The 27,277-nt window shown below is 38.1% G+C and overlaps 1 pseudogene; it reads left to right on the top strand.

Moving 5' to 3' along the window:
- Positions 1–2,154: 2,154 nt before the first annotated feature.
- Positions 2,155–26,610, top strand: LOC129875679 (pentatricopeptide repeat-containing protein At2g15980-like; annotated as a pseudogene).
- The last annotated feature ends 667 nt before the right edge of the window (positions 26,611–27,277 follow it).

The raw sequence follows: 27,277 nt of genomic DNA, 5'->3' as shown, positions 1-27,277 counted from the left end.
ATATATATATATATATATATATATATATATATATATATATATATATATGTTGATGACTTTTAAGTCATCTTTATCCATTAAGTCCTCTTTATCAACAAGAAGCTACAAGAAAAATCTAGAGAAAAGAAAGGGGAGAAACTTGAAGCTAGAGAGAGAGGGAGCTCGGATTTGGGAGAAACAAAGGTGAGTCTCCGATTTTGTTCCGTGAATTAATTATCTAGGGTGAACCACTATGTTATGAAGGTGTTATTAATGAAAATTTATGGTTTGGAGCAGCCCAAAACGTTACCAAACAGCCCCGAAGTTTCAGCTGCGCTAAGGAGGTTTCTGAGGCACAATTTTGGCTAGTTTTGGCCAATTTCGGGTAAGGTAGGGTTCTCATTTAAATTTGGACTTTATGGGGTTGTTTTGAAATGTATTAGGTACCTTTTATACTGCTGAAAGTATAAAAAAATCGTGGATATGCTCAGCGAAAGAAACAATCTAAATTGAAGTCGTCGTAGTTAAATTGTAGTCGAAGTGAGGCGTTGTGTGTTTGGAGGCGGCTGCTGGTTGTGTGGTGTGTGTTGCAGGGACTAAATGGGTTCTAAAATAGATGGGGGAGATGCTGGTTTCATCCACATGACCCCCGCTTCATGCGGTTAAAGGTTTTACAAAATGGAAACTAGAAACCTCATTTTGGTATCGTAGTTTCGAGCGAGTCGTTTGGAGTTTATATTGCGTAATGTTGCCATGTTATATATATATATATATGAGCTGTTGGTTATGTTGTTGGTTGGATGTATGTATTAAGGATGTAATTGGGGATTCGGATAGGGCACATTATAGGGGAGGTGTTGTCCGATTTCCATTAACTTCTTAACTAGTCAAAGAACTAGTCGAGAATGCGAGCGAGAGGATGAGTTCTGTGAATAATCGTGTGTAACCTAAGGCGCTGAAAAGTCTAAAGTTGTTAATACTCGTATTGCTTTCATGTTACCTAGGTTCAAAGGACGACGAGGCGAATGGGATAAAGAGTAACTCGTAAGAGGTATGTAAGGCCTATTCATTCTCTTCTTTTGGCATTTTCTTAGAGGCAGGTAAAAGGTGATATGATTTCTGAAATAATTTCATTTCTAAGTGTCTCTTATTCACTTTTGGATGATGAATTACGTTTCTTGAACTTTCTATATGTTAAGGAAGTAATGAATGTACAGACTCCTAGTCTTAAAGACTATAGGATGATAAGTGCTGCCGATTTCATAAGTGGCTAGTATTACTTTAGTACATGTCTAGGATCTCTGAGATTCTAATTGATGCAGCCCCAAAGGGTAACTAGAAGACATGTGGGGTGATCACATTACTACTCTGATCCTCAGGCGCTAGCTTATTCTTCTTATACGGTCGAGTCTCCAATAATGATTTAAACTGCATATAGTTGCTCACTACTCTACTCGTGTATACGGTAACACATCTTTCTCCGAGTCCCGGACCAGCTACAAATTCGTGCTTAATCTCACTGCATTGTTCACCGAGTCCCTCACTAGAGGGCCGGGTACGTATGTATATATATATGATAATGTGATGTAATAAGGTGGTGATGGCGCCGGACCTATGATGGTCCTACAGGTATGCTTCCCCGGTTCCCTAAAAGGGCCGGCTATATTGTATAATTTCAGCATGCATGTTTATGATTCCCAGGATTCAGGTATAGGTTCCTTATATGACATTTTATTCCCTGCTTCTCTGTGTCAGATATGTTTCCAGCTATGTTATGCTATACTATGTTTCACATACTCAGTATATATATCGTACTGACCCCCTTTCTTTGGGGGGGCTGCGTTCATGCCCGCAGGTACAGATACACCATTTGGGGATCCGCCAGCATAGGAGTCCCACTCAGCAGTCCGAAAGTGCTCCATTGTGTTGTAGCCTAATTTTGGGTACTAAACCTTATTGTATATATTTGTTTTGCTCACGGGTACAGCGGAGGCCCTGTCCTGCCTTATGTTACTATTTTCTTACTCTTAGAGGTCTACGGATACGGATGTGGGTTGTATGTATATGGGTTGTATGTGTACGTGAGTTGTATATATATGTATGTACAACTGTATTGATATGAATTATGATTTGGGGGCGTTCCCTGTGTCGTGGCGTCCTTGCCGGCTCGCGTATATGCGTGTTATGGAACAACCATATACATTACTACAGCCTCGTCGGCTTGTATGTTTTCTTATCTGTTGATGCATTTTGAGTACAAACAGGAGATGGGTTATGTATGGTTGGCAGGGGCACACGTGTGTGTACAGTTCGGGCACCCGTCACGGTCTACGGGGTTGGGTCGTGACAATGACATCCATAAACCTTGTGATTCAACTCCTTTTGTATTTGATTTGTTAATAAAAGCTTATTTGGATTCTTAAAAAATTGATGTTTCTGTTCGACTTGTGAGAATTTTCGCTTCCAAGTGTATTTTTCCACATATTGTTATATGCAGTTTTTTGATTGAGTTGATTCCAAAAGTGATAGAATGTACGCATCCACTAAACGTCAGGGACCAGGTCCCTTATCTGAATAATAATGCGGAAAAGTAAAAAAAGGAAAATAAAATCAAACACAAAATGTTATGTGGAAAACTCTTTGATCAAGGGAGAAAAATCACGACCTGTCCCACAACATTTCACCTCCAACTTCACTAATCAAAGAGCCAAGATTTAGATTACAATCTCTTGGAATCTATGAATTGAACTCATAATCCCTTTCCCTCACTGCAACAACTTCGTTAAAATAAGATTTAGAGCAATAGCTCTATTGCCTACTAAACCAACAAACTCTAGTTGATTTAGATTTCAAGATGTCTCCATAACTAACTCTAGATATATTGACACAGATTGAATGACTATGAGATCTAAATTCTTTATGGAATAGGAATAGATATACAATAATAAAACCAAAAAACCAAGACTCTAAAAAAAATAAGGACTAATTACCCTATCTGGTCTTCCTGTTCATTGAGACTCAATTTTAGAAAGCAAAATATTTTCAATGTATTTCTTTACTCAGATTCTCAAAAGCCGAGAAGAATAGTTGTAGAAGATTAGGAGAACTTAATGTACCCCATCTGTTCGATAAATTGTCTAAGAGAACTTGGTGTTTTACGGCGGCAACCAGGTTCATTTAAACTGTAGTTGGTACCTCCAGTTTCTAAAAAAGAGGAGGATTAATATAGCTTGTGTTCGAGAGACCAAATGGGTAGGTTCTAAAGCTAAGGAGGTAGACGGTTATAAGCTTTGGTTCTATGGTAGATCGAAGTATAGGAATGAAGTAGGCATTTTAGTAGACAGTGATTTAAGGGATCAAGTGATGAAGGTTAGGAAAGTCACTGATAGGATGATATGATTAAGGTGGTCATTGAAGGGATCACGTTGAACATTATTAGTGCTTATACGCCGCAAGAGGGCTTAGGCGAGGAGGATAAGAGGCACTTTTGGGAGGATTTGGACGAGTTAGTGGGAGGCATACCGCCAACTGAGAAGATTTTTGTGGGAGGAGATTTTAATGGGCACATCGGGTCTATTTCGGGAGGGTATGATGATGTGCATAGAGGCTTTGGCTTTGAATAAAGAAATGGAGGAGGAGTTTCACTTTTGCATTTTGCAAGAGCTTTTAGGTTGGAGATAGCCAATTCGAGTTTTCCAAAGAAGGAGGAGCACTTGACCTTCCGTAGTTCGGTGGCTGAGACTCAGATAGATTTTTTAGTCCTTAAAAAGGATGATAAAGGTCTGTGCAAAGACTGTAAGGTCATACCGATCGACAACCTTACAACCCGATATAATCTCTTGGTGATTGATTTAGGGATCAAGACGATAAGGAAGAAGAGGGTCGGGGATGATTGACCTAGGGTTAAATGAGGGAGTTTGACCATGTCTAGTGCCCTGAAGATGGGAGAGAAGTTGAAGGATATGGGGGCCTGGGATAGTAGTGGGGATGTGAACAATATGTGGGATAAGATGACTAGTTATATTAGGGTTATAACTAGGGAAGTGTTTGGAGTCTCGACAAGTAGTCGTAGTCGGCATCGAGGGGACTGGTGGTGGAATGGATAAGTGCAAGGAAAGATTGAAGCAAAGAAGATAACGTATGATAAGTTTATACAAATCAAGGATAAGGTGGAGAAGTGGACCAATATGGAACTTTATAAGATAGAGAGGAATGAGGCGAAGGTGGCGGTTTCGACGGCAAAAAAACATCATTTGAATGCCTTTATACTGAACTAGAAGAGAAAGGTGGGGATAGGAAATTGTTCAGGCTAGACAGGGCACAGGAGAGAAGGGCACGCGATGTGGATCAATTGAAGTGCATTAAGGACGAGCATGGAAAAGTATTGGTAGAGGAGACCCTCATTAAATAGAGATGGCAGTCATACTTCCATAAACTTTTGAATGAAGAAAGGGACAGAGAGATTGTGTTGGGAGAGTTGGAACATACAAGGAGGTGCCACGATTTTGGGTGTTACAGAAGTATTACGTTCGATGAGGTTAAGGGTGTTGTTCGTAGGATGCGCTGGGGAAGAGCCATCGAACCTGGAGAGATTCCTGGGGAATTTTAGAAGTGCGCGAGCTTGGTAGGTTTGGATTAGCTGACTAGGTTGTTTAATGTCATCTTTCAGACGACAATGATGCCTGAAGAATGGAAGTTGAGCGTAATAATCCCTCTATACAAAAACAAGGGGGATATCCAGAGCTGTAATAACTATAGAAGTATCAAGCTTCTAAGTCATACTATGAAAGTGTGGGAAAGAGTGATGGAGATGAGGGTGAGGAGAGTCGTGTCTATTTTAGAGAACTAATTCAGATTTATGCCGGGACGCTCAACTACACAAGCCATCCATCTTATGAGGAGATTGGTGGAGCAGTATAGGGAGAGGAAGAGAGACTTGCATATGGTATTCATTGACCTAGAAAAAGCTTACGATAAAGTTCCACGAGAGATACTATGGAGATATTTGGAGGCTAAAAATATACCTGTGGCATACATTAAGGTGATCAAGGACATGTATGAGGGTGCCAAAACCAGTGTAAGGACAGTAGGAGGGGACTCGGAGAACTTCCCAGTTGTGATAGGGTTGCATCAAGGATCAGTTATTAGTCCATTTTTATTTGCCTTGGTGATGGATGGATTGATGCGACAAATTCAAGGTGAGGTGCCATAGTGTATGCTTTTCACGGACAACATAGTTCTGATTGATAAGACTCGTAGCAGAGTTAACGCTAAGCTAGAGGATTGGAGACATACCTTAGAGTCTAAAGGGTTTAAGCTGAGTAGGACCAAGACAGAGTACTTAGAGTGCAATTTTAGTGAGATACCTTAGGAGGTTGGTGCGGAAGTTAGGCTTGGTGACCAGGACATCCAAAAGAAAAGTAGTTTCAAGTACCTTGGGTCTATCATGCAAGGCAGCGAGGATATTGACGATGATGTCACCATTATATTGAGGCAGGATGTATGAAATAGAGTCTCACTTTTGGTGTTCTATATGACAAGAATGTGTCACCACAACTTAAGAGCAAGTTCTATAAAGTGGTGGTTAAACTGGCTCTGTTAAATGGGGTGGAGTATTCGCCATTTAAGGTCTCTCACGTTCAAAAGATAAAAGTTGCCGAGATGAGAATATTGAGATGGATATGTGGGCATACCAGGAGCGATAGGATTAGAAATGAGGCTATTTGAAACAAGGTAGTTGTGGTCTTGGTGGAAGATAAGATACAAGAAATACGACTGAGATGGTTTGGGCATGTCAAGAGGAGAGACACAGATGCCCCAGTGTGGAGGTGTAAGAGGTTGGCTATGGATGGTTTCAAAAGAGGTAAAGGTAGGCCGAAGAAATATTGGGGAGAGATGATTAGACAAGATATGACACAGTTATAGTTTACCAAGGATATGACCTTAGATAGGAGGGTGTGGAGGACCTACATTAAGGTAGAAGGCTAGTACATAGTCTCGTTACTCTTTCTTATTAGTAGGTGCATTAGCGCATTATAATTTCTTGTGCTCTTATTTTTGTTATTATCTATTACTATTTATTACTTTCTGTACTTTGATTACTCTATTTTATCTGTGTCTCTTTCGTTATTTGCTTTCCCATAATGATTTGAAATTCTTAGCCTTATCTGACCTTTTTTTATGCTTTTATTGAGCCAAGGGTCTTTTGGAAACAGCAGTCCTACCTTGGTAGAAGTAAGGTCTGCGTACACTTTATCCTCCTCAGACCCCATGTTGTGGGATTTCACTGGGTTGTTTTTGTTATTGTATACATAGTGCTGCAAGCATTTCATTGGTTAGACAATTGTCCCTCTTCAAAAGGACTCGTCCGTGCACACCCCAATCATGGAGACTTGGCAGAGTATGCAGTGTATGATTGTCGGTTGTGACTTTCAATATTTCTAAATTCTTGCAAGGGATCAGATCCCTCACTTGTTTCCTTGGTTTATTAAATAATCAAAACATATAATATCATTTTCCCCCTTTTTGATGATGACAAACCACTATGCAAAATTCTCCCCTTCAACATTCTCCTTTCAGCAGTTCCCCTTTTTCAACATTCCCCCTATCACTAATCTAAAAACACCTTTCCCACAATGTATTCCTATTGTTGACATCATAAAAAAGAGCAGCAGTAAACTAAGAATAAAGCATGCAAATATCAGAAAAGTCATGTCCACTTTGGACAACACAAGCACAAATCAACAAGCAAATGAAATAAAGAAGTATAAGAGAAACAAAATAATTCAATTCAATAAGTGGATAAAGTTAGTACCCAAAACAGTACATAAAAACTGTAATTAAAACCATTGTGATATTACAAAAAGACGACAGTAGGAATAGAGGTTTTGAAGGAGGGACACTAGGAGGATGGAGGTTTCTGAGTGAGGGATTTAAGGATAAGGGACAGATGATCACCAAAACTCTCATGATGTTGAAGAAACTTGTCCTTGAGACTTATGCAGCAAGGCTTGTATTTTGATCCTTAAGATCCTAAAGTTCAGAAGAACCCGGTCCTTATGATTGTGTCTTGGCCAACTGTGCCTTGAGTTTAACAATATCAACATCTTTGACACTCAACAGGGCTGTCATTTCCTCTAGTTCATGCTTTAACTGTGTTTATTCAATCAAGAGTTTAGACATTTTTACAACCTTCCCAGTCTTACCTTCTACACACTTACACTCTACTAAAGTATTCATAGAGAATGATTGCTTTATAGTTCCTTTAACACCTGTATGTAGAGGAATATCAAAATGATTGAATATTTAAGTGAGAAAATAACCATACCCCTAGCCATGTTTTCCATCTTTCACTGTGATAGTATTGTGCATATGCTCTAGGATAAGAGATGGCAAATTAATGGCATCAAATTTACTGAGTGCTTCCATAACAAATAGATCAGCAATAGATGCCACTATTATCTTTTCAAACCTAAGAAGGACCACTTTGTTCACAAATTCAAAGTAAAGTTGATATCCCCATTTTAGAAACTTCTTAGGAATACCAGTTGTGTTCAACTTTTGAAGTTTCCCACATTCTTGAACACCTCTTTCCATTCATAGGTTGGATTCCCTAAGTTGGAATCTTCAGTATTTCACCAATTACACCTTCATCCAAGAGGATTTCTTGATTTCCTATCTTGGAGAAGAGACTCCCATCATCCTCAAAAATAATATTGTAGTAAAACTCCTATCCTTCTCTTCATACAACATTGGAGTGTGATCAACAAATAGGTGGGTCCAGCCTTAAAGTTCCACCACATCGACCAAATCACTTATCCTAGGCTTAGTTAGAATGTCATAATCAAACACTCTTCCATTTAGCATCTTTCGAGTCCGCAAAATGTTGACTTTTTCTTCCTGTGTTAACTCCTTCTCAACTTTCATCTTCTTACTATATGATCCATGTCTCTTGTTTGACTCAGGCTCAGATGTTGCAAAAAATTCATCATTATGAGGTGATAGTTCTCCCTTTCTCTTGGATGTTTTCTTTTCTTTTTCTTCCTCTGCTTTCTCTTTTCCCTTTTTGTTGACTGCCTTTCTTGTAGAAACTTTTCTGGGTTTTAGTTTTGAGACTCGCCTTCCTTTCTGTGGAGCCTTTCCTTTCTTCTTTTCTTTTGTCTCTACGCCTTTATCAAACTCATTTTCACTGTCACCTTTTTCTTTGGAAACTTCTATGATATCCCCCTCATAAGGAATCACACTTTTTTCAACTCTTGTTTGTCTCCTTCTCATACTCTCCATAGTTCTTAACTTTTTCTCCTTCATTGCATCACTCATGAGTTTGTTTTAGTAGAACTCCTGGTAGTAGGGTAAGGTTTGGAACTAGATTCCTAAGTTTCCACCAATTTATCTTTTCCCTTACTCGAAATAGGGATCATTTTCCTTCTAAGTCCCCGGGACAAAAGACGTTCATCAATGGCATTGAGAGTGGGTGGAGCAGTTCCAGGGGTTTTGTCAAAGGAAGGAGGTAGTTCTTCAAAGAGAAGATTAGGAGTACCTGTTTCTTCTTTTGAGAAAGTAGGAACGACTTTGTCCTTCATTGTAGCAAGACTCTTTGCAGCAAGATTCTCGAACACTAAATCCTCACTCATGGCCAAAATGTTAGACTCAATTCCTCTACTGTTAGAAAGGTCCCTTTTAAACTGTTGCTCTGTGACAGCAAAGGATAGCAAATCAGGTTGGGACAGAGTTAGTTCAGGCTCAATGGGGTTTTTGGACTGAATAGAGTCATCAGGGGGCAAATTCTATGGCTCATTAAGATCTAGAGAGTGGAAGCATACAGGAGATGCTGGTTCACTGACTAAATGAAGAGAATCAGTGACCGGAGTTACAGTTCCTTTAACCACAAAAAAGGTTGAAATGGGAGTTGAAGAAGAAGGTTTTCAGAACTAGCGGGAAATGTAGAGGGGTCGGTTTCTTTAAGAGCCTTTAACTTGTCTTTTGTTTGAGGACTTGGTTGAGACATACTTGTGAATTAAGAGGAGAATATAAGAGATGGAGTTTGAGAGAGAATGATTCTTTTAGATGAAATAGGGTTTTGAATTTTTGAAAAAAAAGGACTTGTGGTGCTATAAAAAGAAAGGAAAAGGCGTGTCAAGTCCCTTTAAAAATCACGATAATTGAATTTTGAATGATGGGACAATGGTCAGATGACTGATGACTGACACGTGGCAATGACAATGGTTCATATAAGCAGTTAACATGCAATGTAAAGAATACTAACCTTTGAGATAGGACTAGGTCCCCCTTTTCAAGTTGAGAATGATTTCTCCTGCTCTTCTAGTTCTTCTTTTATTCAAGCTTATTCCTTATGTGTGTATACCTTCATAAGTATGAGATTGACTTTCATAAAATAATACAATACAAAGATCAAAAATACTTGCCTCCTAATCATAGTCAATGAGGGTTGTGAGCTTCAAATAAAATCAGCTTAGTTTAAATTCAACATTCCCAACTTCAACATGTTCTTCTCAAACTGATCTTTCCTCAAAGCCTTTGTAAAAATGTCAGCAGTTTGATCTTCAGTTTTGTAAAATTCCATCATAATATTTCCTTTTTCAACATTCTCTCAAAAAATATGCATGATATTAATGTGTTTAGTCATCTTATGTTGAACTGGATTCTTTGCCATGTTTTATGCACTAGTATTGTCGCAAAGACGAGGAATTATGTGAGTGACAACTCCAAAATCCTCCAATTTCTACTTAATCCATAATAATTGTGCACAACATAATGTTGCTGCCATATATTCAGCTTCAGCAGTTGAGAGAGCAACATAATTATGCTTTTTACTACACCAAAAGATGAGAGATGACCCCAAGAAGTGAACCATTCCAGAGGTACTCTTTTGTCAACCTGGTACCCACAATAATCTGCATCTGCATATCCAACCAATTCAAAAGAATCACATGATCGATAGAATAGGACCAGGTCCCTTATTTTCTTCAAATATCTCAAAATTCTTTTGGCAGCTTTCAAGTGTGATTCCTCGGGCAAGCTTGAAATCTTTCACACATGCCAACACTGAAGACAATATCAGTCCTTCTAATAGTTAGATACAACAGCGAGCCAATGATGCCTCTATACGTTATTTCATTTATTGCAGAATCGTGCCTATCTGCATTCAACTTTGAGTTTGTCCCAATCGGAGTATCAATGGGCTTTGCATATATCATATGAAATTTCTCAAGTAGCTCTTTGATATATTTCTCTTGATAGATATAAATCCCATTTGGTGTCTGCTTGATTTTCAACTTCAAGAAGTAACTCAATTTTCCCATAATAGTCATTTCAAACTTACTTTCCATCAAGTCAGCAAACTCTTCACACAAGGATTCAGAGGTTTCTCCAAAGATTATGTAATCACCGTATACTTGAAATGAGAAAATCCTTGCCTCTTAACTTTAAAAAGAGAGTATTGTCATTCTTTCCTCGTTTGAAACCATTTTCCAGAAGAAATTTTGAAAATCTTTCAAACGAAGCCCTAGGAGCCTGTTTCAGTCCATATAGAGCTTTGTCCAATTTGATGACATGATTTAGATAATCAATATCCTCAAATCTAAGGGGTTGTTTTACATATACTTCTTCCTTCAGATAGCCATTGAGAAATGAACCTCTTTACATCTATTTGAAACAATTTGAACTCTATAAAAGCAACAAATGCAATGAGAATTTTGATAGCTTCCATTATTACCATGGGGGAAATGATTTCATCAAAGTCTATGACTTTATTTTGGTTGTACCCTTGCACCGCCAGTCTTGACTTGTTCCTTGTGATAACATCATGTTCATCTAATTTGTTCCTGAACACCCACCTAGTCCTAATTATAATTCTGTTAGAAGGCCTAGGGACCAAGTGCCACACTTTACTCCACTCAAACTGATGCAACTATTCTTGCATAAAGTTCATCCAATCGACATCCTTCAAGGCTTCCTTGATATTTTTGGGCTCAATATTCGAGATAAAAGCTAAAAATACAACTAGATTTCTAGTCTTGGATCCAGGATGCATTTCAAAATTCAAAGAAAAGATCATATTATCAAGTAGATGAGAAGTCTTGTGTTTCCATCATGATTTAGATGTCCAGGGTTGAGGTGGTTGATCTACTTCTTCATCCTTATTCTCAGAGCTTCCATTCTCAGGCTGAGCAACACCCTCTAGAGAAGAGTTATCAAACAGACCAGGTCTATCTTCAGGTTCAACATCTTCATTGACTTCTAGTATTGGTTCTAATTCAACAATATCTGGACATTGAGGCACTTCAGTTTGTATTATTTCATTCAGACTATCTCTCTAAATTTGCAGTAACTCTTCAAGTTCATCATCATCTCGATTCTTCATATCTTTGATATCACCATTTTTATCACAAATCACATAAACACTTTTTTCAATGAAAAGAGTCCTCTTATTGTAAACTCTATAAGTTTTACTCAAGGATGAGTATCCCAAAAAAACTCCTTCATCACTTCTAGGAACAAACTTTCCAAGATCATCTTTTCCATTGTTTAACACCAAGCATTTGAATATGATGACTCTTAAGTAACTCAGCTTGGACTTTCTATTATTGAGAAGCTCATAAGGAGTTTTGTTTAGTATAGACCTTATCAAGCATCTGTTTTCACATAACAAGTTGTGTTAATAACTTCAGCTCAGAAGTTCTTTGGAAAATTTGAATCAATAAGCATAGTTATAGCAATATCAACTAGTGTAATATTCTTCCTTTCCACAACATCATTTTGCTGAGGTGTCCTTGGGGATGAGAAATAATGATGAGTCCTATTTTTAGCACAAAAGTTATCAAGCTTGACATTTTTAAATTCTGTACCATGATCTGTCTTGATCCTAATAATTTTGAAGTTTAGCTTCGTCTGAATAATTTTGTAAAATATCATTAGTACTTCATATGTTTCATCTTTGGACCCTAAGAATATAGTCCAAGTATATAGAGTGTAATCATCCATAATCACCAAAATATACTTCTTTTCGACCTCTACTTTGAATCTTCACAGGACCACATAAATTTATGTGAATCAACTCAAGAGGTCTTGCTGTACTCACCTGCTTCTTTGGTTTGAAATAAGATCTAGTTTGTTTTCCTTTGACACAAGAATCACACCCCTTATCATCAAAGAACTTCACTTTTGGCAATCCACGGACCAGGTCCTTATATATAAGCTTGTTCAGTAGAGAAGAACTTACATGACCTAGTCTCATGTGCCACAAGTCTGCATTCTCACTTTTAGAACTAAGGCAAGTGAGATCGTCCCCTGTGCAGTGTCTATATCAACAACATGCATGTTTTTTGCATTTTCTAGCAGCTAGAATTAACTCTGTTGACATCAGATTTGTCACAATGCATATTTCTGACAAAAATCTAACCTCATTCCCTTTATCACATATTTGAGAGATATGAGAAGACTATACTTCAAGCCATTCTCATAATATACATTCTCAATGGAGTGCCTAAGAAATTTTCCAATTTTTTCTACTCCTAGAATGTATCCCTTCTTACCATTTACAAATAAGACACCTCTACCTTGAAGTGCCTTGAGTGAGAGGAAGTTTTCAATCTTTTCAGTGTGTGCTTTGAGCATCCACTGTCTATGAACCAGCACTGACTGCTACTTTCTCCACTTCCCTGCAACATCAATTAGTTGTTAGCTTTGGGAAACAATTTTAATCTGAGTCCCTAATAATTAGAGAAAGGAATGATAAGAGCATTTTTGTCGAGTAAGGTAATACAACTTTTCTCATATTTGGTAGGATCCAGAACTAGGACCAGGTCCCTTGTTCTTGATGACTTTCTATTTAACATAGTTTGAGAAATTTTCTTCAGATCTTTTCCACGCTGGATAGTCCTTCTTCAGATGACCATTACAACTACAATGAATACACAAAATATTATCAGACACTGATACGTACTTTCTATGAAGATTATAAGGAGGATTGATTTTCAAACTTCCTTGACCCCTTCCACCATTGTGACCCTGACTAGTCAAATTTTCAAGAATTTTTGAAGAGGTGGTCCATTTTAGAGACCTGTTCATCTCTAGTTTTAGGTGGGCCAAGTCCTTTTCTATCTGTTCATTTGTTTCCAGTGCCATAGCCAGCTTTATTTTACCATCATTCAACTTACCTTCAAGCTCAAGTTGTAAGTTGCTAGCTTCACCCTTACCTTATCACAACTTTTATTCAACTTCTTAAGATCAATATTAAGTTTTATGTTATCAACTACTAGAACAATCATTTGTTCTTCCAAGTTCAAAATTTGAGAAACTAAAGCCACTTTTTCATCTTGAAAGATGTCTAAGCTGTTATTCATCAGATATTTATCATTTTAACTCAGTAATTAAGTCAATCAAAAAAGCTTCTAGACTTCTCAACCTTTTAACAGAGTAAACATGCAAGTTCTGTTTAAAGTCAGAAAGGGTTACCTCTTCTTCAACTTCCTCATCATCAGATTTTTCCATAGAGAAAAACATTGAATCAAACACTTCTTCATCATCCTTCACTTCAAGCATAGAAGCATCTTCAGGGTGTATAAAATTCTAAGAATCTCTTGAGGTATTTCCCCAAACGGCAAGAGCTTTCTTGACCACTTAGTCTGCAGCAACTTTTCTTCCCTTTTTATCTAGGTTCTGGTCCCATCTTTTGTTTGTTTCCTCTATCTTTGACATAATCCTTGTAGTCCATCTTGTGCATAGGACAATCTCTGATAAAATGCCCTGGTTTACCATACTTGTCACATAGATCTATGACATTTGTAGGTCAACTGGTGTTACCCTTTTTTATGAACCCTTTGTGTTTCCTCACAATCTTCTTAAATCTCTAAGTCAAATAGGCCATATCTTTATCTTCTACGGAAGGTTAATTTGGAGTCACTTTTAGAGCAAGTGACTTCTTTTCTTGATTTCCTTATTTGTAGAGTCTTGATTTCTATTCATCTCATGGGTCTAAAGATTTCCAAAGAGAACTCATAGTAAGAACCTTCAGGTCCTTAGCTTTAGTGATAGCATCAACCTTACTTGCCCAAGACTTGGGCAACACCCTCAGAATCTTCCTGATCTATTTTTTAGTCTTGATAGGTTCACCCATGGCTCTGAGTTCATTAGTGATAGCTGAAAACCTTATGCTCATATCATAGATTAATTCACCCTCCTTCATAGTAAGGTTTTCATACTAAGAAGTGAGCATATCCATCTTCTATTCCTTCACCTGTTCTGTTCCTTCAAGAGCATTTTGTAGACAATCTCAAATTTCCTTAGCTGATTCATACGTAGAAATTTTATTATATTCCTCAGCTCCTCTACTACACGCAGCTTCTTTGCCTTGTAGATCTTCTGAATCTTCTTCCTATCATCTTTAGTGCACTATTGTCTGGTCTTTAGAACAATCCTTTTGATATCTCCCTCTTTCACTTTAGTAGTAGGAATGAATGGACCATCCAGCATCACATCCTATAGTGCACTATCTTCAGCAATCAGGTAGTCATGAATTCGAGTCTTCTACCAAATATAGAACTTGCCAATGAAATGAGGTTGCCTAGTTGATGACTTTCCTTCCTCCAGATTTAGTAGAGCAGCCATTCTTCCACAATATTCTCCCCTAGTGTTAGCTAAAATAGAGAGAGGCTTTGATACCAATTGATAGAATATACGCGTCCACTAAACATTAGGGACCAGATCCCTTATCTGAATAATAATATGGAAAAGTAAAGAACAGAAACTAAAATCAAACACAAGATTTTAAATGGAAAACTCTTTGCTCAAAGGAGAAAAACCATAGCCTGTCCCACAATATTTCACCTCCAACTTCACTATTCATAGAGCCAAGATTTTGAATACAATCTCTTGTAATCTAGGAATTGCACTCACAATCCTTTCTCCTCACTCCAACAACTCGATATAATCAAATTTAGAGCAATAACTCTATTTCCCACTAAACCAACAAACCCTAGTTGATTTAGATTTTATGATGTCTCCATAACTAGCTCTAGTTATATTGACACAGATTGAATGACTATGAGATGATCTAAATTATTTATAGAATAAGAATAGATGTACAATAATAAGACCAAGAAACCAAGAATCTAAAACAAAATAAAGACTGATTACCCTATCGGTCTTCCTGTTCATTGAGACTCAATTTTAGAGAGAAAAATATTTTCAATGTATTTCTTTACTCAAATTCTCAAAAGCCGAGAAGTATAGTGTAACACCCTGAAAATTTTTCACTAAGATTCGGACCCTTCTTTGAGTGCATGTAGGATCAAACTCAACTATTGTGAAGTATATGCATGAGTTAGGATGAGTTCCCAAGTAATTTAAGAGTGTTAGAAGTGATGTGGGGTCACAAAGGATCCCTAAGACCAAGTTAAGTCCAAAGAATTCGTCTTGGCTAAGTTTTAGAATGAATCATATAAGGGGTTGACTTCTAACGACCATATCTTTTGAAATATGACGATATGGATGACCTATGACCTATTAAACTAAAGGTCTTTGAGTCTTCTTTCCAACGCTGTGAAGATCATAATATTTGGAGTTCAGAGTCAAAAGTTATGACTATCCTAAGACGAACTAGTACTGCAGGAATTTCAGGCCTAGGTTATGACTGCAGGAACCAACCTCAGTAGTTTGGTCCCTGGCGCGGCGCGCCACTATTGGATGTGCATGGTTTTTAAGCCTACTATAGCGCCATAAAACAGCCTCAGTAGTCTGGTCCTTGGCGCGGTGCGCCACTATCAGATGTTCAGGTTTTAAGCTTAAATTCGACTTGGCACTGCAGTGGCGTGGCGCGCCGCTATAGCGCCAGGAGTGTTTTAGCCCTTTTTCCAGATTTTTGGAGAAAGGGCAAATTGGGTATTTCCTAATTTATATATACCTTAGCCTTGGGATGTTTGGACCATTAATTTTCAGTCCATTCCTCTCTTTAAAAGGCCCTAGAAATCCCCTATCTTCTCCTTCAAATCCATTTCCAACAAGGATTGCCTTCAAGAACTTCAAGAATTCAAGCCTTCCATTGAAGACCTAACATCAAGGTTTCTTCAAAGTCTTCACAAAGTATGTAAGGCTACTCAAAGCATGGATTGAGTCCACCCATGTGCCCTACACCTTCTTTGAGGTTAAATGTTCATAAGAATGGAGTTTCTTGATAGGCTTATGTCCAAATGAGTCTTTCCATCTATTAATTTGATTCTTGTTATGTTGATGTTGTTGATTCAAGAAATTTCTAAAATCTTCATGTTAGTATGAATCGATGGATATGAGTTGTTAAACATGCTTTATCAATTTTCTTAACTATGTTGATTATGTCAAATATGTTAATTTTCTTAAATATGTTGCTCATCTTGAATTGTTGATTTATAATCTTGGAGTTGTTGATGAGTCCCAAAGGATGTGTTAAATGAATAGAAGAGAGATTGGATAGGTTTGTATGTTGTTATAAATATATATTTAACTACTCATGAAAGATATGATTGGGATTGATCGGATAGTATGATTGGGAGAGGTTTGATTGTGATAGAATTGATGATTTGACAAGGTTCCAAATAAGACTTGTCGATATGATTTGATTGAGTTGATTGGATGGAGTTTTATGAGCATTGAGTCTTGGGAGGAGTATTGAGTATCGAATTGGGTAAGAGTAAGTAATAACTCGAATCCAATAACTACATCACCAAACGTAGGAGGGGATTGAACCGTTAAAGTCGGATGTTTCCCCAAAATTATTGTCCTGACATTATAGGACTTAGTTGTATTGGATCCATGATTTGTTGATTCATTCATACCCTGGCAAAGTATAAACGGACGCGGCAACAACATCGGTTTATTGTAATACCACTAGCTCATAAGCTATGGTTGTCAGATAAGAGAAACTCCCATATAGGTCTTGATAGTACTCTGAGTCGGATTGGGTTGAATTGTATGTGATTGGCCCTGTATAAACCATATTCTTGTTTAGTCTTAGGACATATGCTTGAATCGTTCTTCTTTCTGAGTTGAGATTCCGAGTTGGTTTGATTCTTTCTGATGTTGTTTCATTCGGCTATTTTACATATTCATATATTCCATGTACTGACATCATTTGGCCTGCATCATTTCATAATGCAGAGATAGGTACTAGAGATCATCAACTGGTATACCATTGAAGATCTTCTCACTTCCAGCTAGTTGGTGAGTCCTTCCAGTTTTCGGAGGATACCGAAATTATCTTTATAGCTTTATTTTGAGTTCCTTTATTTTGATTGTTGGTAGCTATGGACTTGTCATTGGCACCTCCAGGATTATTGATAGAGGCTTCATAGACTAGAGTGTGGAAGGGTTGAATTGTCTGTTTTGACTAGTTTTATTCTAGTTAGTTATTGATTGGGTATGCGTTTGTCCTTTGGCCCTAATTTATGAATAATATTCTTATGGTAGAGTCTTCCGCCGATAGAATGTGATTGAATGAAAGTGTGACTGGACCAAGTGGTTTGCTTGAAGGACAGAAATGGCTTTCGAGTGCCGGTCACGCCTAGGGTACCCTTCCAGGACGTGACAAACATGGTATCAGAGCACAGAGTTCAAGAGTCTTAGGGAGTCTATGAAGCTGTGTCTAGTAGAGTCTTTGTTATGGGTGTGTTGTGCACCACACTTATAATTAGGAAGCTGTAAGACACTAAGAATTGTTTCACTTCCTTCATACTCTGAATTCGTGCGATAGAGTTAAACTCTATAAAACTTCCTTTCTAATTCATGCGTTTATACGTTACAGATAATGCCTCCTAAATGTACTGCTAGCCAGAGGAATGCTGATAACGCAGAGATGCCACAGTCAGAGGTACGCCTATTGAGGACTAGGGGCCGACCTGAAGGTATGCTGAGGTACCTCAAGTACCTACTACTCCGCCTGCACCAACCTCAGAGCCAGACTTTCGAGGAGCGATAGCCATGCTCACTCAATTAGTGGCTGCCCATAATGGTAACCAGAGTTCGCCAACTCTTAGCTCTAGTTCCCAAGAGTCGTCTGCTGCCACAAGAATTAGAGACTTTCTGAGAATGAATCTGCCGGCATTTACGAGTTCTAAGGTTGATGAAGACCCCCAAAATTTTATTGATGAGATGTGGAAGATCCTGAAAGCTATGCATGCTACAGAGATCGAGGGGGTTGAGTTGGTGTCTTATCAGCTCAAGGATGTGGCAAACATCTGGTATAACCAATAGGAATAAGGTAGAGGTGAGGATGTTGAACCTGCTATGTGGGATGAATTTGAGGGAGCCTTTCTTGACCACTTCTTTCCGAGAGAATTGAGGGAAGCAAAGGTGGAATAGTTTGTGAATTTGAAACAAGAAGGTATGACCGTTAAGGAGTATAGTCTAAAGTTCATCCAGTTGTCCAGATATGCTCCAGAGATGATCCAAGATATGAGATCGAAGATGAGGAAATTTGTCTCCGAATTGGGAAGAAATGTGAAAAAGGAGCGAAAAGAGGCATTGTTAATCTCCGACATGGATATTTCAAGATTAATAGTGTACGCTCAACAGGTGGAGGATGAGAAGAGGAAAGACAGGGACGAGCATCTGAGTAAGAAGGAAAAATCAGCAGGACATGAGAATGAACAAAGGCAGAACAAGGGCAACAGGTCCTTTTTCCAGCAGAGGTCTTCCAACTATGCCTCATCTACCGCAAGTGCACCTATGTCGCAGAATAGGTACGATCGGCAGGTACAGAGTCACCAGAATTTCAGACCCCAAGGTTCTCAATCCCAGGCTAGCGTAGGTCAAGGTTTGAGGGGAAAACCACCATGCGATAAGTGCGGTAAGCTCTACTTTGGAGAGTGTAGAGAAAGGAATAAGTGTTGTTATAACTGTGAGGGAGTATCCAACATGGGGAGACAGAGCCCAGTATTCTACCACCACCCCACCAGCTAGAGGTAATTAGAGGGGCACTGCTTCAGGTACGGGCAGAGGTACAAACCGTCTATATGCCATGGGTAGTCGCCAAGATCAGAAGAACTCCCTAAGCATCGTGATGGGTATGATACGAGTCTTTTCTCTTAACTGTTATGTTTTGATGGATTCGGGTGCCACACTATCTTTTGTGACTCCTTACGTGGCTAGTAAATTCAATAAAATTCCTGAATATCTTCTTGAGCCTTTCGGTGTAGCTACTCCTGTCGGTGATTCTGTCTTAGCTGAGAGAGTCTATAGAGATTGCACTGTGTCAATTCATCACAGAGATACCTTGGCTGACTTAGTTGAGTTGGACATGGTCGATTTTGATGTGATCCTTGGCATAGACTGGATTTATGTCTGTTATGCCTCTATTGATTGTAGGACTCAAATTGTCAAGTTCAAATTCCCGAATGAGGCCATTATAGAGTGGAAGGGTAGTCCTGTCATTCCTAAGGGTAAGTTTATTTCCTACCTTAGGGACAGAAAACTAATTTCAAAAGGGTGTATTTATCATATCGTCCGAGTGAAAAATGATAGCATTGAGTCTCCATCCCTTGAGTCGGTCTCGATTGTCAACGAGTTTCTTAAAGTCTTTCCCGAAGATCTACCCGGTGTCCCTCCTGATAGGAAGATCAACTTTAGGATCGATGTCTTTCCTGGTACCCAGCCTATCTCTATCCCTCCATATAGAATAGCTCCTGCTGAGTTGAAAGAGTTGAAAGAACAGTTGAAGGACTTGTTAGATAAGGGATTTATTAGGCCGAGTATCTCACCATGGGGTGCTCCTATCCTATTCATGTGAAAGAAAGATGGGTACCTTAGAATGTATATCGACTACAGGCAACTAAACAAGGTCACCATAAAGAATAAGTACCCTCTCCCTAGAATAGATGATTTATTTGATCAACTTCAGGGTGCCACTTGTTTCTCAAAGATAGACCTAAGATCGGGTTACCATCAGTTGAAGGTGAGAGAGTGTGACATCCCAAGGACAGCATTTCGGACCCGTTATGGCCATTTTGAGTTCTTGGTTATGTCTTTTGGGTTGACCAATGCCCCTGCAACTTTTATGGATCTCATGAATCGAGTATTTAAGCCATATCTTGATATATTTGTGATTGTATTCATTGATGATATTTTGGTGTACTCCAAAAATGAGGAGGAGCACACCTATCATCTTAGAGTCGTCTTGCAAACTTTAAAAGACCAGGTATTGTATGCAAAGTTCTTCAAATGTGAATTTTGGCTTGTATTAGTCGCTTTTCTCGGCCACATTATATCTGGAAATGGTATTCAGGTTGATGTTCAGAAGATTGAGGCAGTGAAAAATTGGCCTAGGCCCACATCCCCAAGAGATATAAAAAGCTTCTTGGGTTTGGCTGGCTATTATCGAAGGTTTGTAGAGGGATTCTCATCCATATCATCACCATTGACCAAGCTGACCCAAAAAAGGCTAAGTTCCAATGGTCAGATGCTTGTGAAGAGAGTTTCCAGAAATTGAAGACCAAGCTAACCACTTCTCATGTTCTAACTTTGCCTGAGGGAACAAAGAATTTTTTGATCTATTGTGATGCATCTAGAGTTGGTTTGGGCTGTGTGTTGATGCAGAGGGGAAAGGTGATAGCCTATGCTTCAAGAGAGCTTAAGATTCATGAGAGAAATTACCCAACTCATGACCTTGAGCTGGCAGCTATGGTATTTCCTCTTAAAATTTGGCGCCACTATTTGTATGGAGTGCATGTTGATGTGTTAACCGATCATAAGAGTTTACAATACGTCTTCAGCCAGAAGGAACTCAATCTGAGGCAAAAAAGATGGCTTGAGCTACTCAAAGACTATGGACTTTAAAACATAGAAATTCCGGAATGGAAGTGGTAGATGATCAATATGGACTTTATTATGGGTTTGCCGAGGTCCCGAAAACAACATGATTCAATTTGGGTGATTGTGGATAGGATGACAAAATCAGCTCACTTCTTGGTAGTTAGGACTACTGACACCGCAGAAGATTATGCAAAATTATACATTCAGGAGATCGTTAGATTGCACGGGGTTCCCTTGTCTATCATCTCAGACTGAGGAGCTTAATTCACTTCCCAATTTTAGAGATCCTTTCAGAAGGGACTGGGTTTGAAGGTGAACCTTAGTACGACCTTTCATCCCCAGATAGATGGCCAAGCGGAGCACACCATCCAGACGTTAGAGGATATGTTGACGGCATATGTACTTGACTTCAAAGAAAATTGGGATGATCACTTACCTCTCATAGAGTTTGCATATAATAATAGCTATCATACAAGCATTCAAATGGCTCCCTATGAAGCCTTGTATGGGAGGAGGTGTAGATCACCAATTAGGTGGTTTAAAGTCGGTAAAGTTGAGTTGATTGGACCTGATTTTGTTCACCAAGCTATGGAGAAGGTGAGAGTTATTCAAGATAGTCTAAAGACAGCCCAAAGCCGTAAAAAATCTTACTCCGATGTGAAGAGGAGAGACTTAGAGTTTGAGGTGGATGATTGGGTGTATTTGAAAGTGTCACCCATGAAGGGCGGCATGAGGTTTGGAAGAAAGGGAAAGCTTAGTCCTCGATACATTGGTCCTTACCAGGTTGTGAGGAGGATAGGGAGTGTCGCTTATGAATTGGAGTTACCCTCGGAACTAGCCGCCATTCATCCGGTATTCCATATTTTGATGTTGAAGAAATGCTTGGGCGACACCTCATTGGTAGTCCCCATTGATAGTATTGGAGTTAAGGATAGCTTGTTGTATGAAGAGGTTCCCGTTCAAATTTTTGATCGCCAAATTCACAAATTGAGGAATAAGGAGATCGCCTCAATCAAAGTCTTATAGAGATATCAATTCGTTGAGGAAGCCACATGGGAAGCGGAAGAAGATATGAAAGCTAAATAGCCGCATCTATTTATGCCCATCTATAAGAATGTTGATGGTAATGCCCAGTTTCTAGATTTGAATTCATATGTGTATTTTGAGTTTGGATAGTAAATTATTTTGAGAATATGATTGGTTGAATGAATGAACTCTGATTGTGAATTGTACCTCGAGTCCATCCTTGGTTTACTCATCATTCAAGGATGAATAATCCCAAGGGGGAGATAATGTAACACCCCTAAAAATTTTCACTAATATTCGGACCCTTCTTCACGTGCGTGTAGGATCAAACTCAACTATTGTAAAGTGTATGCATGAGTTAGGATGATTTCCCAAGTAATTGAAGAGTGTTAGAGGTGATGTGGGGTCACAAAGGATCCCTAAGACCAAGTTAAGTCCAAAGAATTCGTCTTGGCTAAGTTTTAGAATGAGTTCGTATAAGGGGTCGACTTCTAATGACCATATCTTTTGAAATATGATGATATGGATGACCCATGACCTACTAAATTAAAGGTCTTTGAGTCTTCTTTCCAACGCCACCAAGATCGTAATTTTTGGAGTTCAGAGTCAAAAGTTATGACTATCCTAAGACGAACTAGTACTGCAGGAATTTCAGGCCTGGGTTGTGACTGCAGAAGACCTGGACTTGGCGCCGCAGTGGCGCGACACGCCACTATAGTGCCAGGAACCAGCCTCAATAGTTTGGTCCCTGGCGCGGTGCGTCACTATTGGATGTGCAGGGTTTTTAAGCCTATTTTCCAGAACCCAGGAAATTTAGGCTTGGCGCTATAAGGGCGCGACGCGCCACTATAGCGCCATAAAACAACCTCAGTAGTTTGGTCCTTGGTGCGGCGCGCCACTATCAGATGTGCAGGTTTTAAGCTTATATTCGACTTGGCGCTGCAGTGGCGCGGCGCTCCACTATAGCGCCAGGAGTGTTTTAGCCCCTTTTTCTAGATATTTAGAGAAAGGGCAAATTGGGCATTTCCCAATTTATATATACCTTAGCCTTGGGACATTTGGACTATTAATTTTCAGTCCATTCCTCTCTCTAAAAAGCCCTAGAAATCCCCTCTCTTTTCTTTCAAATTCATTTCCAACAAGGATTGCCTTCAAGAACTACAAGAATTCAAGCCTTCCATTAAAGACCTAACATCAAGGTTTCTTCAAAGTCTTCACAAGGTATGTAAGGCTACTAAAAGCATGGGTTGAGTCCACCCATGTGCCCTACACCTTCTTTGAGGTTAAATGTTCATAAGAATGGAGTTTCTTGATAGGCTTATGTCCAAATGAGTCTTTCCATCTATTAATTTGATTCTTGTTATGTTGATGTTGTTGAGTCAAGAAATTTCTAAAATCTTCATGTTAGTATGAGTCGATGGATATGAGTTGTTAAACATGCTTTATTGATTTTCTTAACTATGTTGATTATGTCAAATATGTTAATTTTCTTAAATATGTTGCTAATCTTGAATTGTTGATTTAGAATCTTGGAGTTATTGATGAGTCCCAAAGGATGTGTTAAATGAATAGAAGAGCAATTGGATAGGTTTGTATGTTGTTATAAATGCATATTTAACTACTCATGAAAGATATGATTGGGATTGATCGGATAGTATGATTGGGAGAGGTTTGATTGTGATAAAATTGATTATTTGACAAGGTTCCAAATGAGACTTGTCAATATAATTTGATTGAGTTGATGGGATGGAGTTTTATGAGCATTGAGTCTTGGGAGGAGTACCGAGCACCGAATTGGGTAAGAGTAAGTAATAACTCGAATCCAATAACTACGTCGCCAAAAGTAGGAGGGGATTGAACCGTTAAGTTGGATGTTTCCCCAAAATTATTGTCCTGACATTATAGGACTTGTTTGGATTGGATCCATGGTTTGTTGATTCGTTAATACCCTGGCAAAGTATGAACGGATGTGGCAACAATGTCAGTTTGTTGTACTGTCACTGGCTCATAAGTGATGGTTGTCAGATAAGAGAAACTCCCATAAAGGTCTTGATAGTACTCTGAGTCAGATTGGGTTAAATTTTATGTGATTGGCCCCGTCTAAACCATATTCTTGTTTAGGCTTAGGATACTTGCTTGAGTTATTCTTCTTTCTGAGTTGAGATTCCGAGTTGGTTTGATTATTTTTGATGTTGTTTCATTCGACCATTTTACATACTCGTACATTCCATGTACTGACGCCATTTGGACTGCATCATTTCATGATGCAAAGACAGGTACTAGAGATCATCAACCGGCGCACTGTTGAAGATCTTCTCACTTCTAGCTAGTTGGTGAGTCCTCCCAATTTCCGAAGGATACCGAGATTATCTTTAGAGCTTTGTTTTGTGTTCCTTTATTTTGATCGTTGATAGCCATGGACTTGTTATTGGCACCTCTGGAATTGTTGATAGAGGCTTTATAGACTAGAGTGTGGAAGTGTTGAATTGTTCGTTTTGACTAGTTTTATTCTAGTTAGTTAATTATTGGGTATGTGTTTGGCCTTTGGCCCTAATTTATGAATAGTATTCTTATGATAGAGTCTTCCGCCAATAGAATGTGATTGAGTGAAAGTGTGACTGGACCAAGTGGTTCGCTTGAAGGCCAGAAATGGCTTTCGAGTGCCGGTCACGCCTAGGGTACCCTCCCAGGGCGTGACATATAGTTGTAGAAGATGTATATATAGGTGATATACATAGTGATAGAAGTATTTCATTGGTTACACAATTTTCCCTCTGCAAAAGGACTCATCCGCACACATCAGTCTTGCAGACTTGGTAGAGTATGCAGTGTATGATTGTCGGCTGTCACTTTCATTGTTTCTAAATTCTTAAAGGGATCAGATTCCTCACTTTTTTTCTTAGTTTTTTAAATCATCAAAATATATACTATCAAAAAGTCGAGGTCCTTTTGTTGCTTATGATATGTATACAAAAATATTCAGGTGTGAGAAAGGGAATGGAAACAGATTTAGAGAAATAACTCTATTGCCCACTAAACCAACAAACCCTAGTTGATTTAGGTTTCAAGCTATCTCTATAACTAACGCTGGTTATATTGGCATAGATTGAATGATTATGAGAACTAAATTCTTTGTAGAATAGGAATAGATCTATAATAATAAGACCAAGAAGCCGAGACTCTAAAACAAAATAAGGATTGATTACCCTATCTGGTCTTCTTGTTCATTGAGACTCCGTTTTAGAGAGCAAAATCTTTTCAATGTATTTCTTTACTCAAATTCTCAAAAGCCGAGAAGAATAGTTGTAGAAGATGTATATATATGGGTGATATACATAGTGTTGCAAGCATTTCATTGGTTAGAAAATTGTTCCTCTGCAAAAGGACTCATCCGCGCACACCCAAGTCTTGCAGACTTGGCAGAGTATGTAGTGTATGATTGTCGGCTGTCACTTTCAATGTTTCTAAATTCTCGTAAGGGATCAGATCCCTCACATGTTTCTTTGGTTTGTTAAATCATCAAGACATACACTATCAAAAAAGTCGAGGCCATTTTATTGCTTACAATATGTATACGAAAATCTTTAGGTGTGAGAAAGGGAATGGGAATGGATGTTAGGTAAAGGGTGTCGTGGTGAATTCTTATGGTTGTTTTCATAGGGAGGGAGTAGTGGAGAAGGTTGAGGAGGTTTGGAAGGAAATGATGGCAAAAGTTTGTTCTCCAAATGCATATAGTGTTTTAATGTATATGTATTGTGAAGTTGGAAGGATGGAGAATGCCATGAGAGTTTGGGAGGAGATGGGTGAGAAGGATGTGAAATATGATATTGTAGCTTATTATACCATAATCGTAGGATTTTGCAAAGTTGGAAAGGTTGAGAGAGTTGAGGAGGTTTTCAGAAAGATGGTCTTCAATGGGGTAGAATGTACTTGTGTTAGTCTTGAGCATCTCATCAATGGACATTATATGAGTGGGAATGTTGACACATCTCTAGTTTTGTATCAGAATATGTGTCAAAAGAGCTTCAAGCCAGAGAGTTCAACAATAGATGTAGTGGCTAAGGTTCTCTGTGGACAAAGTGGAGTTCTTGATGCCTTGGAATTCGTGAGAGATGTAATGAAGAAACACGATATTGCACCAAAGAAGACAACATATGAACTTCTGATACGGGGCTTGTGTAATGAGGGGTGGATGGAAGAAACTATGAAACTTCAGCTTGGTTATTGTCGGTTTGGTTCAGTTTTTTTTATTTGAAAATATTAAGTTTGTGGAGTACGTACGCATCTCGATTGACATAAATACCTAGTACATTAACAATCTACAAGAATGTTACTGTGGATTTAATTAAGCAATTAAGCAATGCTAGAGTTATTATTATACGAACAAAGTGAATTAGTTAACCAATACTAAATTTATTATACATCAAAGATCAAAAGATCAAATCTTTATAGAAAAAAATAATCCCAAGCTCAACAATTGAGAAACTATCGGGGAAGGGATACAAGAAAATTATATACCAAAATTTAAGTGTTGGGCTTGAGAAAATGGTAAAGTTAAAGACTTAACTTAATTATAATTTAATAAAATATTTATATTTATTTATGAATAATATATATATATATATATATATATATATATATATATATATTTCTCGGTTTGCTTTGGTTATTTTTGAAGTTTTTTCTTAGTAAAACCAAAACCATACAAAATAGTATCTATTTTCAAAATTTAAAATCAAACCAAATCAAACCAAATTAAATATCAAAATTTTTAATCGATTTGGTTCAGATTGCTGTTCAAATTGATTTTTTAACCATAACCATGAACAACGCTACCCATACTAACCATCCGGTGGGAGAAACCGATACTCCACCCAAAACTCAACATACTTAACAAAACAAAAATATTTAAAGATGCGGAAACAATTTTAAATAAGGGGAAAAGGCCAAGAATACCCATAACCTATAGAAATTGGCTCAAAAATGCCTCTCTTCCACCTTTTGATCCTAGGATATGAAAATGGCTCAAAACTACCCCTCCCCATATTCTACCTTTTGGTCTAAAAATACTCCGCCTTTGTTTTTTGTTCAAACATACCCCTCCATCCATCTTTTGGTCTAAAATTAATCTCAAACCAGATTTAACTAAATTGATTCTTTTACTAATTAGTTAATTTTTTTTGTTCTAAAATATAATTTTTTTCATTTATTTAAATTCATTATATTAGCTCATCCCAATATATTTAATTCTAACATAAAATAAAATAAAAAATTTATTGTGTAAAAATGAAGAATAAAATTTTTACTCATATTATTAAAATAACACACTAAACTTTTATAAATAAGCAAAAGAGGAAAAAAAGGCAAGACAAGACATTATTTTTTCATCTCCAAAAAGTAAAATTTCATAAAAACGGGCTTGTACACCTCAAAGACAAACCTTTGGAGTCGACATCTTATTTTTTTGTTTAAC

Source organism: Solanum dulcamara, chromosome 12 (assembly GCF_947179165.1).
Source record: "Solanum dulcamara chromosome 12, daSolDulc1.2, whole genome shotgun sequence".
In the NCBI taxonomy this organism is placed as follows: Eukaryota; Viridiplantae; Streptophyta; class Magnoliopsida; order Solanales; family Solanaceae; genus Solanum; species Solanum dulcamara.
The sequence above is the reverse complement of the archived record's forward strand: the minus strand, read 5'-3'. Positions and strand labels throughout refer to the sequence as shown.